At 32.7% G+C, this 14,134-nt stretch overlaps 1 pseudogene; it reads right to left on the bottom strand.

The window, feature by feature from the left end:
* Positions 1–8,910: 8,910 nt before the first annotated feature.
* LOC120166859 lies at positions 8,911–10,393 on the bottom strand (annotated as a pseudogene).
* Between the last annotated feature and the right edge of the window lie 3,741 nt (positions 10,394–14,134).

The following is a 14,134-nucleotide window of genomic DNA, read 5'->3' as shown; positions in this document are numbered from 1 at the left end:
TAACTAAAATTTGAACACAAAATAGTTTTCTAAGTAAATAGTACCAATATTGTTCTTACAGTATTGATACTACATGAACAATATCGATATTGTTCATGTTGTACCGATAGCGAAAGTAAGAGAAGTATCGATACTCTTTTGGTAGTATCGATACTACCCGTTCTTTTCCAAAATGTTCAAATTCTAGAATAAAAAATTGGTACTGATACTACTTTACATAGTGATATTGATACCATGAAACTCTACTATCAATACTAATTAATCCCAACGATCACTAACAACTAGTTTATTTAAATATTATAAAGGAAGTATCAATACTCTCTATTCTTGGTAGTTTTACTTTTGCAGAAATTTTATCCCCAATGACTTTAAACTTCCTCCAACGGATAGAAACAACCACAAACACATTCCAACATATAAAAACAAATCAATAGCACTTGTAAAATGTTACAACACCCATCTAATCAATCTATATCAAGAGAAAAGTCCGTCCAATCTTTTATTTCCTTTTTTTTCTTGTACGTATGTGCTTGAGCTCATTGTAAATCTTTCAATTGTTTGTCTTGTGAGCTTAATTATTGTAAACACCTACCTTGTGAGGTTTTCTTGTTTACAACTTTTATCCTTTTTGTAAAAAGGGAGTTGTTCTAGTTTAGCCTTTGAAAAACTAGGGAGATTGTAAAGGTTACTCTTGAGTTTAGAAAAAGAAAGAACAAATTAGTGAATTTGTTAGAGAATGCTTAGTGTGGAGCTAAGGTAATGGATGTAGACTTGGTTTAGAATTCGAACAACTATAAATCGTTATGCAAATTTTCTTATTCTTAATCCTCCAAACCCAAATTTTTCAAAAGGTCAATTCACCCATTCTTGACATTTTTCGGTTGATTATTTAAGCTTCATAAATCCTAACATGAATCGAACACACCCCTGTTCGTGCTAATTCGTTTATTAAACGAACATAAAATTTTTGTTCATTCTCATTTATTTATTTTAGCAAATGAACATAAACGAACATTTTACAAACAATTCACCGAACGATCTGTTCATTTACACCCATAATCCTCCCAACTACCCTCAAAATCGATGATGCAACACCCAAGCATGTCCTCAAGAATCTAAAATGCTATTTCTAACTAATCATTAATTTATGAGTGCAAAATGATATTGGAGTGCAACCGGGTACACAAAGCCTCATAAACTGCATTCCAAAACCTCAAAGTGAAACACAAATCTCTATTAAAGATAATCAAAGTTGGCACTCCATGCAACCTCGCTATTTAGTGAATGTATAATTGTATCAATCTCTCGATTTAAAGTCCATTTGTTTACAAAGAAAATGGTTTTTTCTTGGTTAATCTATTCACGATGACCCAAATGGCATCGTGTTTTGATGATTCATCGAGAAACCCATCATGAAATCTATAGTCACACTATCCTATTTTCATCGAGGAATCTAATTTCGTACTCATAATCATTTTGTTTTTGGGACAATACGATCCCTTTAAGTTATTAACTTTGGGCATTGTGAGGTGCTTCAACCTTCCTCATGTTTAGCTTATTTCCGAATTCGATCATGATCTCATTGTAGACGGGGACCAAACTCATGTGTATCCAGTTCTACCTAGCTAAATATGATCAATGATGACTCCAACTGTATGATGAATTCTTCAAAAACTCAACATAATCGATTCATCATAAGATGACTTAGAAAATATCTTTTTATTTTATTAATAAAATAATACTACGATGTTGATTGTTTGTGCCACATAAGGAGACATGACCTCTGTTTTGAAAACCGGACCGGACCGGTCGGTTCAACCGGAAACCATTGCCTAGTCCGGTTCAATCTAAACCGGTTGAACCGCTACTAGTGAACCGGCCAGAATCGCTGAACCGTTTGAACCGGACCGGCTGAAAACCGGAAAAAACCGGAAATTTTGTTTTTTAAAAAAAATAATTAAACCAAACGTCGTTCGTTAAACGAGTCAAGTCAAATTCGAGTATTGCTGAGCTCGACTCGAACTTGAAAACTTTAAAAGTAAGCTCAACTCCACTCAAACTCACAAGTTAAAAATTATCAAGTTCAACTCGAACTCGAAATATAATATTGAAACTTGAACTCAAAAAGGCTTGAACTAAAAAAAAATTTAGAAGCTCAATTGAAGCCTAAAATTCGAGCTTGATTGAAGTGAAAGAATAATTCACTCAATGCTCACCAAAAGGCTCCATGATTTTGAATGCCAAATTACCTCTATTATTTATAGAAGTTAGTTGTGATGCTCTTCTATGTTTCTTAGCAATATGAGATTGTTTTGTTCTCATATTTTTACTCTTTAGACTTTTGGGATGCTCTTCTATGTTTCTTAGCCATGTGAGATTATTTTTAAAAAAAAAATTAAACCAACAATATCATTTTGTTATGATTTTTTTAGCCCCAAATTTATTTTTTAATTATAGTTTATAATTATTTATTATTTAATATGTTTTACCTTAAATATTATGTTGTAGTTAATTTGAATCATTTTGTTTCACTTGATTTTATGGTTTTTAATTTATATATGTTATGACTTGCTTTGAATAAGACTTGTGATATAAAAAAATTATTTTTTATTAAATACTTTTGGTATTTTTATTTAATTTTTTAAATAATTATGACGTCGTCCGGTTCTTCCGACATGTCGAACCGGTTCGACCGGTTGAACCAGTGAACCGGTAGTATGACCGGTTCGCTAACTGGTCCGGTTCTGAAAATCATGGACATGACTGACTATACATACCTTTTTCCTACGTACATGACACAGAAGTTTCATTTTAGAAATTAGGGTAAACTACATGTTTAATACCTAGATTATTAGTTTTGTTTCATTTTAATACATAAACTTTCATTTGTTTCAAAATCATACCTAACATTTACTTTTTGTTTCGTTTTAGTACGTCGCTGTTAAAACGTAGCATAATTGTTACAACATGACACTTTTTTATGGGTAAATTACATCATTCATTACTCAACTAACTTTTTACTCCTATTTTTGTCACTGAAGTTTATTTTTTTAGATTTAATTACTTAACTTTCAAATTACTCCTAATTTAATCACTCTAACTTTCAAATTTAATTTTTTATTTTAATTATATATTAATAAAATAATAATAAAAAATTTATGTCACACAAATTATTTATAAAATAAATTATAGTGATTAAACCATGAGTAGTTTAGAAGTTAATAGTTAATTGAAAATTTTTAAACTTAAGTGACCAAAATAGGAGTGAAAAGATAGTTAAGTGATGAATGATGTAATTTACCCAAAAAATTCCACATGCAACAATTCTATTAAGTTTTTAATGGAAGGTACTAAAATGAAACAAAAGTTAAATGTTATGTATGATTTTGAAATAAATGAAAGTTTAGGTACTAAAACGAAAAAAAAACTGATAGTTTAAGTACTAACGTGTAGTTTATCCTATAAATTAATAAGAAACTAGTGTTAGGTTAAAAAAAATTTTTAAAATATTTTTTAGCAAAAAACTACACCCAATACCAAGTTGATAAATTAAAAAAATATTATTTTTAAAATCAAATTGTTAAGAGCTTTGAAGCCTTTTCTGGTATTTCTAGCCAATTTGATTAATATATATAGATAAATAGATAGAAGTATATTAGTTAAGATTCACCTACATAATGTAAAATTCTTTCAGTTTTACATAGATTTAGAACCGTTGGATGAGTGGAAATAGATGACTGAGAATAATTCATTTTTTTCTAGTGAATATTTTCTTATTTCCTTCTGTTATTTACAACCATCTATTTTCACTTATATAAAATTCCTAAATCTATGTAAAACTAAAAGAATTTTACATTGTGTAAGTGAATCCAATTACACCTAGTGTAAAACTAAGAGTTTTACATCTTTTTAAGACTGTTGGAAATGAGAATATATTCATTAGGAAAAACAAAGAGTTAATCTAGCCTTTGATTTCCATCATCCAGCGGTCCTAAAAATGTTTAAAACTCTCTCTCTCTCTCTCTCACACACACACACGCACGCACCCATGCAGACACACACACGCGCACACACACATGCACACGCACACGCACACTCATGTGCACGCGCACACATGTACCCATACGCCCACACACGCACGCATACACACGCGCGTGTGCACACACACATACGTATATGTGGGTTATAATCCACTTATACCAAGTGTAAAACTAAGAGTTTTACATCTTTTTAGGACTGTTAGATGATGGAAATCAAATGCTAAGATTAACTTATTGTTTTTTTTCAATGAATTTCTTCTCATTTCCTATTGTTAATCTCAACCTTTGATTTGTAATATTTCAAGTGTCTTATCCACTTCCAAATCCAGTCGAACTGATCAGATCCCAATAATGTTGTACTTACCAAGTTTGCGGGTAGAGTAGTCTCTCGAATATTCACTTCTTAGTTCTAATTGCGCCATAGAGTTTAGTTGGTCTGAGCTGAGCACTTTCATAATTTTCATCGATCGAACCTCGAGGAGACAAACAAGTATTTATTCATTCCATGACTTGGAGTTACTGATCACTTGTAAATGTGTGTGTTGTGGCATGCAAATTTGTGCAAGTATACACAATCGATGCAAGTAATATTGTAGTGAGTGAATATCATCTTTATAGGGATTGTAGGGCTTTTAAAATATTACTACAGCTAGAAATAGGTGCCACTAACTAATCCTAAGTATTTAAGTCAAATGATATAAATAAGGAAAATATACAGTGGCAAATGGTATGAACATATGGAAAAAGTTTAGTTGAGGCAAGGAAATTGTAAAGTGAAGTGAGCAAAAAAGTTTTGTCGGGGAAAGAAAATATGCAAGGCAAATAAATAAAAAGTTGTCAAGGCTAAAGTTGTCAAAACTCTATAAATAGGCTGGCAACCTCACAAAATTAGACTTCTAAATGAGCAATTGGGTTGTATTTGCTACGGCGAGAAATTGTTCTATGGCTAGGATGATATAGTATGCTATGCCTATACTGCCCCGATAGGATTAACTAAAGTATTCTAGGACTTTTGCTACAGAAATACTACTCGACATGAACTACAACCCTTGGCTTGTCAAACTATTGCTGCGACAATACCCCTCTACGTAAACTGTAGTTTTTCGTCTATCTTACTTAAGTATTTACCCTTTTTAGTCGAATGAAACCCTCTCCTTATCTCTAAAGCATATTAGAACCTCTTTACCCCCGATTAGTTCCTTTGTTCACGTAGATCTAACTTAACTCTCTTGATATTAAGTATCAAGTCCTAGAAAAATGACAATCTCTCAAAAGCTCTTACAATCAAATAAAGTATCATCCAACACCAAATAAAATAGTTTATGGTGTGGTAAATATCTTCCCAAAAATTAATATTGAAGTACAAGCCCTTAAAAGATAAGAAAATGAAGAACAAAAGGAAGAAAAACTCTCAGAACAGAACTTTGCCATGACATCATACCACCACCATGACTGCTCAAGCGACTAGCCTCTGTCGAGGGACTAGCCACTACTCCAGCGAAGCCTAGCTATGGAAAGCACGAAGGACAGACGAGTGGGGAAAGGTGGAAAAGAGTACGCCGCAGTCACCTTTTTCCAAGCCTAGGGTATTTTCTCTATATGATTCTAAACAATTTATGAATAGTTATAATGGAGTATTTATAGTTGGAATTTCTAGGGTTTAGTGCCCTTGTAAATTCCCTAAATACCCTTGAAGTCAAACCCTTTTTGTGAATAACATAGTAGCTGGTGGTGGTCAAATTCCTTGATGAAGGCATGATTGCACGTGAGGTGAATAGGGCATCTGGCTAAGTGACGTCAGCAGTACCATCAGACTAGCAAGATAAAATTTGCCTTGGCAAGAAAATTTGTTTCTTACTATCATCGTCTTCTGTTCCACTGGCCCTAGCAAATTATTTTTTCTTGAAAAAATGAATTCATCCTTATTAATTTCTTGCATCATCACAACCAACGAACAACCTTTCTCCTCAACATCATCAGTTTAACCAAATAAACTTTGCCTAAGCAAAACTTATCCACCACATGCAAATATGTCCTAAATACAACTAAATGCAACTAAAATTATAATTAAATGGCTTTTAGACACTTAATAACTTAAGTAAAAAAACCTAAAATATAGTCTTTTTACGGAGTTATTAGTTACCTTAGGTCATTTACACTCTAGGGGTATTTTGGTCATTTTATAGTTCAAGGGTATTCAGTCATTTTCTTTGATTCAAACGTATGAATCATTCTAATAATTTTATTTATTAGGTGGTTTTATCCAAAAACCAAAAATTCTAAATCTTTTACCATCTTAGAGGTTAAAATCGGTTATCTAGGATTTTTTAAGTAAAACTAGCATTTTCCATGTACCTCAATAGTATCACTAGATCAATATGTCTTTTCGAAGTTATTTTTCCACTTCTAGAGATAATTCTTGTATTTTTACAACATAAGGGTATTTTCATAATTTTACCCCATAAGGTTATTTTCGTAATTTTACCACATAAGGGTATTTTCATAATTTTACCTAATAGAAGTATTTTCATAATTTCTCATCCAAGTACCTTTGGAATTTAATCTTTAAAGAGATAAATCAGAATTTACAAATCCTGAGGTTGATTGCTTTACCAATTAATCACAGAACTTGTAATTTAATTCCTATCGATCTTCCAATTTCTTATACGACTCATATGAGTCATATTCAATTTACTAACTTTACACCATATTCGATTCTAGTCCAATAATAATTAACTATATGTAAATGATCAATAATATTTTTATTCATGCAACTCATACCAACATGTTCCTAAAAGCATGCAAGATGGTAGTAATGTATTACCTTAATTTTCGTGCTCCACTGATCAAACATTAAAACTCTATTCGATCACTCTCGAACTTGAATCCAATATCTAATAATATCTCGTATACATATCAATAGAAATTACGTCAGAAACGGAGCTTAATTATGAAAAACGGATCGAATGGGGAGGTTAATCAGTGAAAAATAACTTATAGGGTTTGAATTTGGCGAGACAGACCCAAAAACGGACTCAGGACGTCAAAAAACATCAGGATAGGTGTTCCTGGAAAAAGTCAACGATGGTTAACGATCAACATTTGGTCAACGCCTGGTCAGCAGTCAAGGTTCGGTCAATAGCTCGGCTCGACTTGATGGTTCGGCTAACAGTTCAACTTGATCGGGTCAGTCTGGTCTAACCGGTTTAGACCGGATGTACTGGTTCAGCAGACCCCCTAGATGCAGACGACGTCCACGCGTAGGGAGCGGCATGTGTGGTAGCTCCGGTCGTTGGACGGTGATGAAAATTTCTAGTTTATTAGATTTTCGGCACGGAAGTCTCGTGCAAGTGTTATTTTTTAATGAAACACGACAGAGTGTGTAAATTTTAAAACGTTCAAACTTTTCCAAAGGTGATCGGCGAGTGACAAACGCGCGGAGCAATGATGGCGTGACAATTTCGGTCGAATTTTGAGCACACAACGAATGATGAGTCCAATGGTGTAGGTGGTGAGGCGAACTGCCGACCGGATCGATGTGAATCAATGAAAATCCGAGCACTGGAGGTGGATTTTTCCAGCGATGCTTCGAACGTTGATTCGCATCGATTAACGATGAATCATGCTTTGATAGTGCTTGAGTCTTGGTCACCGATCGATGGCGAGTTGAATAGGAGTGGTGGCGAGCTGAGTGGTGGTCGGACGGTGGAGAAATTGACATTGAAAGGGTCGATGATTAGGGATTTATGGGGGTTAGGGATTGGGGATTTTTGGGTATATATAACCCAGCCAAAACTATTAAAAATATATAACACGTGCGTGCGCACACATACACACGTATATATGGGTTATAATCCACTTATACTGAGTGTAAAACTAAGAGTATTACATCTTTTCAGGATTGTTAGATGATGAAAATCAAATGCTAAGATTAACTTATTGTTTTTCTTTTCAGTGAATATCTCAGCCTTTGATTTTTTTTATCCAACGATCCTAAAAAGGTGTAAAACTAAAAGGATTCAAAATTATGTATGATGTTTAAAAAGTAGAATAATACGAGAAATGACCAAACGTCCATAATGTGAAATTTAGAAAAACTAAATCTTTGGGTTTAAGACATCAAATTCAATCTATAGCCACTCAAAGGCATCCACGCAACACTAGGGGTGTAAACGAGCCGAGTCGAGCTCGAGTATCGCCGAGCTCGACTCGAACTCGAAAACTTTAAATGTAAACTCGACTCGACTCGAAAACTCGCGAGCCTAAAATTTTCAAGCTCGACTCGAACTCAAAAAAAAATTCAGGAGCTCGATTGAAACTTGAGACTCGAGCTCGATTGAAGCTCGATTTTGAGCTCGATTCAAGCTCGAACTCGATTCAAGCTCGAACTAAAACTCGAATTTGAACCTACAAAAATCTTATATTGCATTTAAAATATATAAATAATTTTCCCTTTAATCAACCATCACCAATACATTATAATATGATTGTATGAACTATAAAAAATCTAAAAAATAAAAATATAATTACAAGAAATTTAAGATAATTAATATAAACTTTGAAGTTTTTTTTTATAATAATTATCAGTATTATTATTACTCATGTTTATTATATTAACATATGGTGCAAATCCACCAGGAGGAAGCCCGAGATAGTGCGCCACCCACGTGAACCATGCTGGTCAGCCATCCACCGAAACCAATGCTACTGTCGCCCATGCTGGCCATGCTCGAATCCATGCCCTGCAGACACACAAAACAAGGGACAGTGCACCAAGCACAACAAGGGACAGTGCGCCACCCACGTGAACCATGCTAGTCAGCCATCCACTGAAATCAATGCTATTGTCGCCCATGCTGGCCATGCTCGAATTCATGCCCTGCAGACACACAAAACAAGAGACAGAGCACCAAGCACAACAAGGGACAGTGCGCCACCTACGTGACTTTTGTTTGTCTGGACTCTGGAACAAGTGGGTCGTCGGGGTTTGGATCAGTCAGCAAGGAGCAGATTGAGAGCAGAACCTATTTTGCAACAGTGTTAGTTTTGTTGACAATGTTTATAGTACAAAACATCGTAGCAATGGAAGAGACATAAAGTTGTGACTGTCTAAACAAGAGATCTAGCTTAAACAACATTTACCTTGTGAAGAATGAGTTACAGACGTTTAATTTCCTTCTTTGGATAATCAGCATCTTTCTTCTCCAAACAGTTTTTAGCAACTTTCAAATATATATTTCCATACCTGGCAATCGACAACATAGAATAGTAAGCATATAACATAAAGGAACTTTAAACAAAGTAGGAATTTGTAAGAAGTTTTCCTTAGGAGCTGAATATTAAGAAACCGATTAAATACCTCGAATCAAAACCCTTGAATTTCTCAACTTCCTTTTTGATCTTTGAAAATGCTGATTTCTTCTCATCGCCGGTAGCAGCCACGAACTCCTTAACCAATGGATCCAATCCAAACTTGACAAAATACCAGCCTACACAAAGACAAGGGGAGAATAAGTGAACAACCAATCTCAAACAGAAGAAATGGTGATGACGAACATGATGTAAACAATGTATACTGTGAGCTACTACTAACCTTTGAAGTTAGCTGCCCTTTTGCATTACGATTGGTGCCACATTTTTTATTGATGACAACAACAAAAGCATTCAAATCTCTTTCACCATTGTAATCTTCACCAGTTTTGTTGCCCTTGAGAAAGAATTTCAATGTCGGAAATCCGGTTACTTCGTACCTGCACTCATAATGCATAGGCCTTAATATGCATCAACAGAATCCCTCCCTTTTATAAAGGAAACCCTAACTTATTGGCCACATTTACACTTATTTTTCCTCTAAATCTTTGTATTTATCGACATCTAGATTAGCTATTATTACATCATCTTCCATTTTAAATGTTGTCGCTACCTCTTCATAGGTCTATATAGACAAAAAAGAAACAAAAGGTTAGAATAGTTTGCTACTTCAGCCAACTCTATTAAGCGAAGATATAGATGCTTACAGGCGCAAGGATTTTGCAATGGCCACACCTAGCAGGAAAAAGTTAAAACACATTCAGTAGGAAAAAAAAATTAAAGCAGAAGAATTCCACCAGCAAAAATTGTTACATGTATGAGGAAAATAAACCAAACGCTTACCAAGGAGCATAAAACTCAACCAACACGTCTTTGGTCTCATCAAGAACAACCTCATCAAAATTATCAGCATTTAGCACTACAACACTGGATGGACAGCAAATCCTTGAGTTCCTTCAAAATCCGCTTTGAAGCCATGACGCTCGAACAGCAAAGAACGCAACAGAACAGAGGACAAGACAAAAATTCTTTCTAGATGGACAGGAGCCAGGAGAGAAAAAAAAGAAACGAAAAGAAAGCTAAAAAGATAGAAGGGAAGAACAAGTTAGAAAAGTATAAAGCTTTGAATTCAAGGATCAAACTTTGAAGGCAGAGAGATCCCTATCCTCTTCTCCACCCATAAATCCCTTGACTTTGCAATTGAAGCTTCAAACCAAGACACACAGAGAGAGCAATTTTGCTATTAGGGCTGTGCGCCTGTACGGCTGTGTTTGGTATTTTGTGTGCGTGAGTTTAGTTTAGGTTTAGATAAATTTAGGTTTCATATTAATATTTTGGTAAATTAAGTTATAGTCCCCCAAACTTGAGCACCATTTTATAAATCCTTAATTTAATTCTTGATTTGTATGTTGAATTTTACGTTTATTTAAATATAGTCATTAGTTTAATATGTATATGCATGTTTAATAAATTTATAGTTTGGTATGTTATATTTTAATTTTTGTATTTCAATCACATTTGTTTAAATTTTCTTATTTGTTTTAAATGTTCAGGTGTCATTTATGTTATTTTCCATTATATTTTAGCTTAAACCAAATAGTATCAATTGCATATAAGACCTTCTAGTTTATGCACATTTTGTATTTAAGTCATTGGTTTAATTCCAATTTTGTAAGTTTAATTTTACATTTACTTGAATTTAATCATCATTCTAAAGTTAGTATATTTAGCTTAAATTAGTCCTCACATTTAGGTTTCTCTTAATTTAGTCCCTGTTTAGGATTGTTTTCTTTAATTAGTTGTGTATATTTATTTTGCATGTTGATATGTTTATGTATAAGTATGCGAATGATTTATTTAGGAGTCACATAACATTATTTTGCATAATTTGTATGTGGCCTTCATGTGCATAACTTAACCCCTATCACATAATTGGGTTTAGGGATTAGGGTTTGGTGTTTAAGGTTTAAAGTTTAGGGTTTAAAGTTTATAGAATAAGGTTTAGGGTTCATTACAAAGATATCATTTAATCGACTTGGTATTGGATTATGAGGTAAGTATAATTTAGGGTTTATGGTTTAGACTTTATGATTTATGTTTTAGGGTTTATGGTTTATAGTTAGGATTTAGGATTTAGGGTTCATTATAAAAGACATTAATTAAAATTTGATGGTAGTTGTATTATAGAATTTTTAATATATTTTAAAATGTTATAATTATCAATAGTGTATTTTAATATATTTTTAATAATGTAATTTTAAAAAATATAAAATTATAATATAACATTTTTTCGAGCTGCTCACGAGCTTTTCGAGTCGAGTATCGAGTAGCTCGTTTCGGCTCGTTAAGAACTCGAGTCAAGCTCGAGCTCGAGTCGAGTCCATTCGATCCGAGTATTTATCGAGCCTTGATCGAGTCGATCTCGAGTAGCTCGCGATCTGTCTCGTCTCATTTACAGCCCTATGCTACACTCTCAACATTGAAGGGCTAATGTGAGAGATGTGCTCCCTTACACTCACTTACCTACATGCACATTTTTTTTCAATTAAACAATCTAATATCCAATAGTGCCCAACCACTTGGCACAATCTACAATACAGAAATTCAAAAAACCATAAAAAAGCTTAAAAAAAGTGGGAAATGGTAAATGAAGTATGGGTGTAAAAAATTGACCCGACTTGTAAAATTGACTAAAATCGACTCGAGTTAAAATTATTTTTGGTCTGCACTGTAGCGATCTGAAATCGACTTGAGTCGGAACTGGTGTTGACATGAACCCGAATTGAACCAAAAATATGATACCCGAACCCAAACTGTATCAGATTGATATGAACTCGAACCCGAGATTGACCTGGTAAATAACTGGTATTACCCGACCTGTTATAAACCTGACATGTTTTTAACTTGACCTGTAAATGATCCGACTTGTTAATGGCCTGATATGATATTTACCTGATTTATATATTATCTGGACAAAATTACAAGATTTTAATAAAATTATGAGTGTTTTATCTTATGATGTAATTAAAATAGTAATATGATTACTTTTTAAATGTTATATTAAAATATTTATTATGATAATTATATTAATAAATAGATATATTATATAAAATTATTTAATAAAATTCATAAAAAACTCGGATGACACACACTTAACCCCGCATGACAATGGTTATTATGTCGATGGTTATAAATACTCGGATGCATCATACATACATGCATGCATGTGTGTTGACTAAAATAAAAAAAAAAACTAGAAAAAGGAAAGGGCATGGGGTCGGCTAGAGGCCAAGTTGGGCATGCAAAAAAAAGATGAGTGACAAAAGAGAGGTAGCTTTGTTTTCGCGCCAAATAAGATGACGTAGAGCCCACCGCCTATCCATTACCGGATTTAATGTTTGTTTGAGTAATATGGAACTAAATGTCTTACGTGTTTGTTTGAGCATGAAGAAGATTCATGCACATCGCCATGAGTCGCCTACTCCTACCCTATCCACCTGTATTTCCACGCCTTTTTGAATCTCTCAAAGCACAGGCAGGCAGACTAATTTATTTAAATTTTAATTATTTTAATTTTTCCTTGAAAAACTAAACTGTTTAGTTAATTAATTATTATACTAGAAGAAGAAGAAATGTGTTGAGGGCGAGGAGGGTTAGATTTCCCATAAATATATGTGTTATTTTTATTGATTATTGTGTTATTGGTAGCACATGCATGCATAACACGTATATATATGGCAGGTATTATCCAAGGGAGGTCATGGTTTTGACTTTGAGAGATGATTAAGGGAAAGGCGTAAGTCTCATCAAAACCGTCCAATGTTTTATTATTTTAATTGTTTATAAACTATAGGTTACATATATTGTTTATATAACATATAAAGAGATTGTATATATATATACTATAGGTTATATATATATATAGTTTATATATACTATATATAATTTATACATACATGTACTATAAGTTACATATATAGTTTATATGTATACATATACTATAGGTTATATATATTAACTATTGTTTATATACTATAGGTTATATATATTAACTATTGTTTATAGACTATAGGTTAATGTTACATTTTTAATTTATATAAACTATTGTTTATATAAATTATGTATGAATTATCAACTGTGTCTATCGTATATAGTTTAAAGTTTAGGGTTTAGTAGTCATGATTTAAAATTTAAAGTTTAGGGTTTAAGGTTTCTATAAACTATATACTTTATTACTTTATATAGTTTATGCATAGTGTTTCTATAAACTATATAAGTAATTTACTTTATATAGTTTATATATATAGGTTATATATATATTATACATAGTTTATACATACATGTACTATAAGTTACATATATAGTTCAGGGATTAGGATTAAGAGTTAAGGGTTTAGGGTTCATAGTTTAAGGTTTAAGGTTTCTATAAACTATATACTTTCTTATTTTATAGTTTATGCATAGTGTTCTATAATATATACTGTAGATTACTTATATTAGTATACATACATATATATATTATATTAATATAAATTATAATTTATAAACTATATATTTTATATAGTTTATATGTATAGTTTATATACATATATAGAAAATTAAAAGTAATTAGAATGTATACATGATTAAATTACATCAATTGAAAATTCAAGAAGATATTTACAATTAAACCATGACTAAAATGAAATAAAAAATAAAATACAAGTGGAAAAAGATGATTGTTGGAGCATGAGCCTAATTAACTCAAAATCTTGTTGGACACTATTATTGGCCCCAACTTCCCA

Source organism: Hibiscus syriacus, unplaced genomic scaffold (assembly GCF_006381635.1).
Source record: "Hibiscus syriacus cultivar Baekdansim isolate YM2019G1 unplaced genomic scaffold, ASM638163v2 tig00111648_pilon, whole genome shotgun sequence".
Classification (NCBI taxonomy): Eukaryota; Viridiplantae; Streptophyta; class Magnoliopsida; order Malvales; family Malvaceae; genus Hibiscus; species Hibiscus syriacus.
This window is presented reverse-complemented; position numbering and strand designations above follow the sequence as displayed.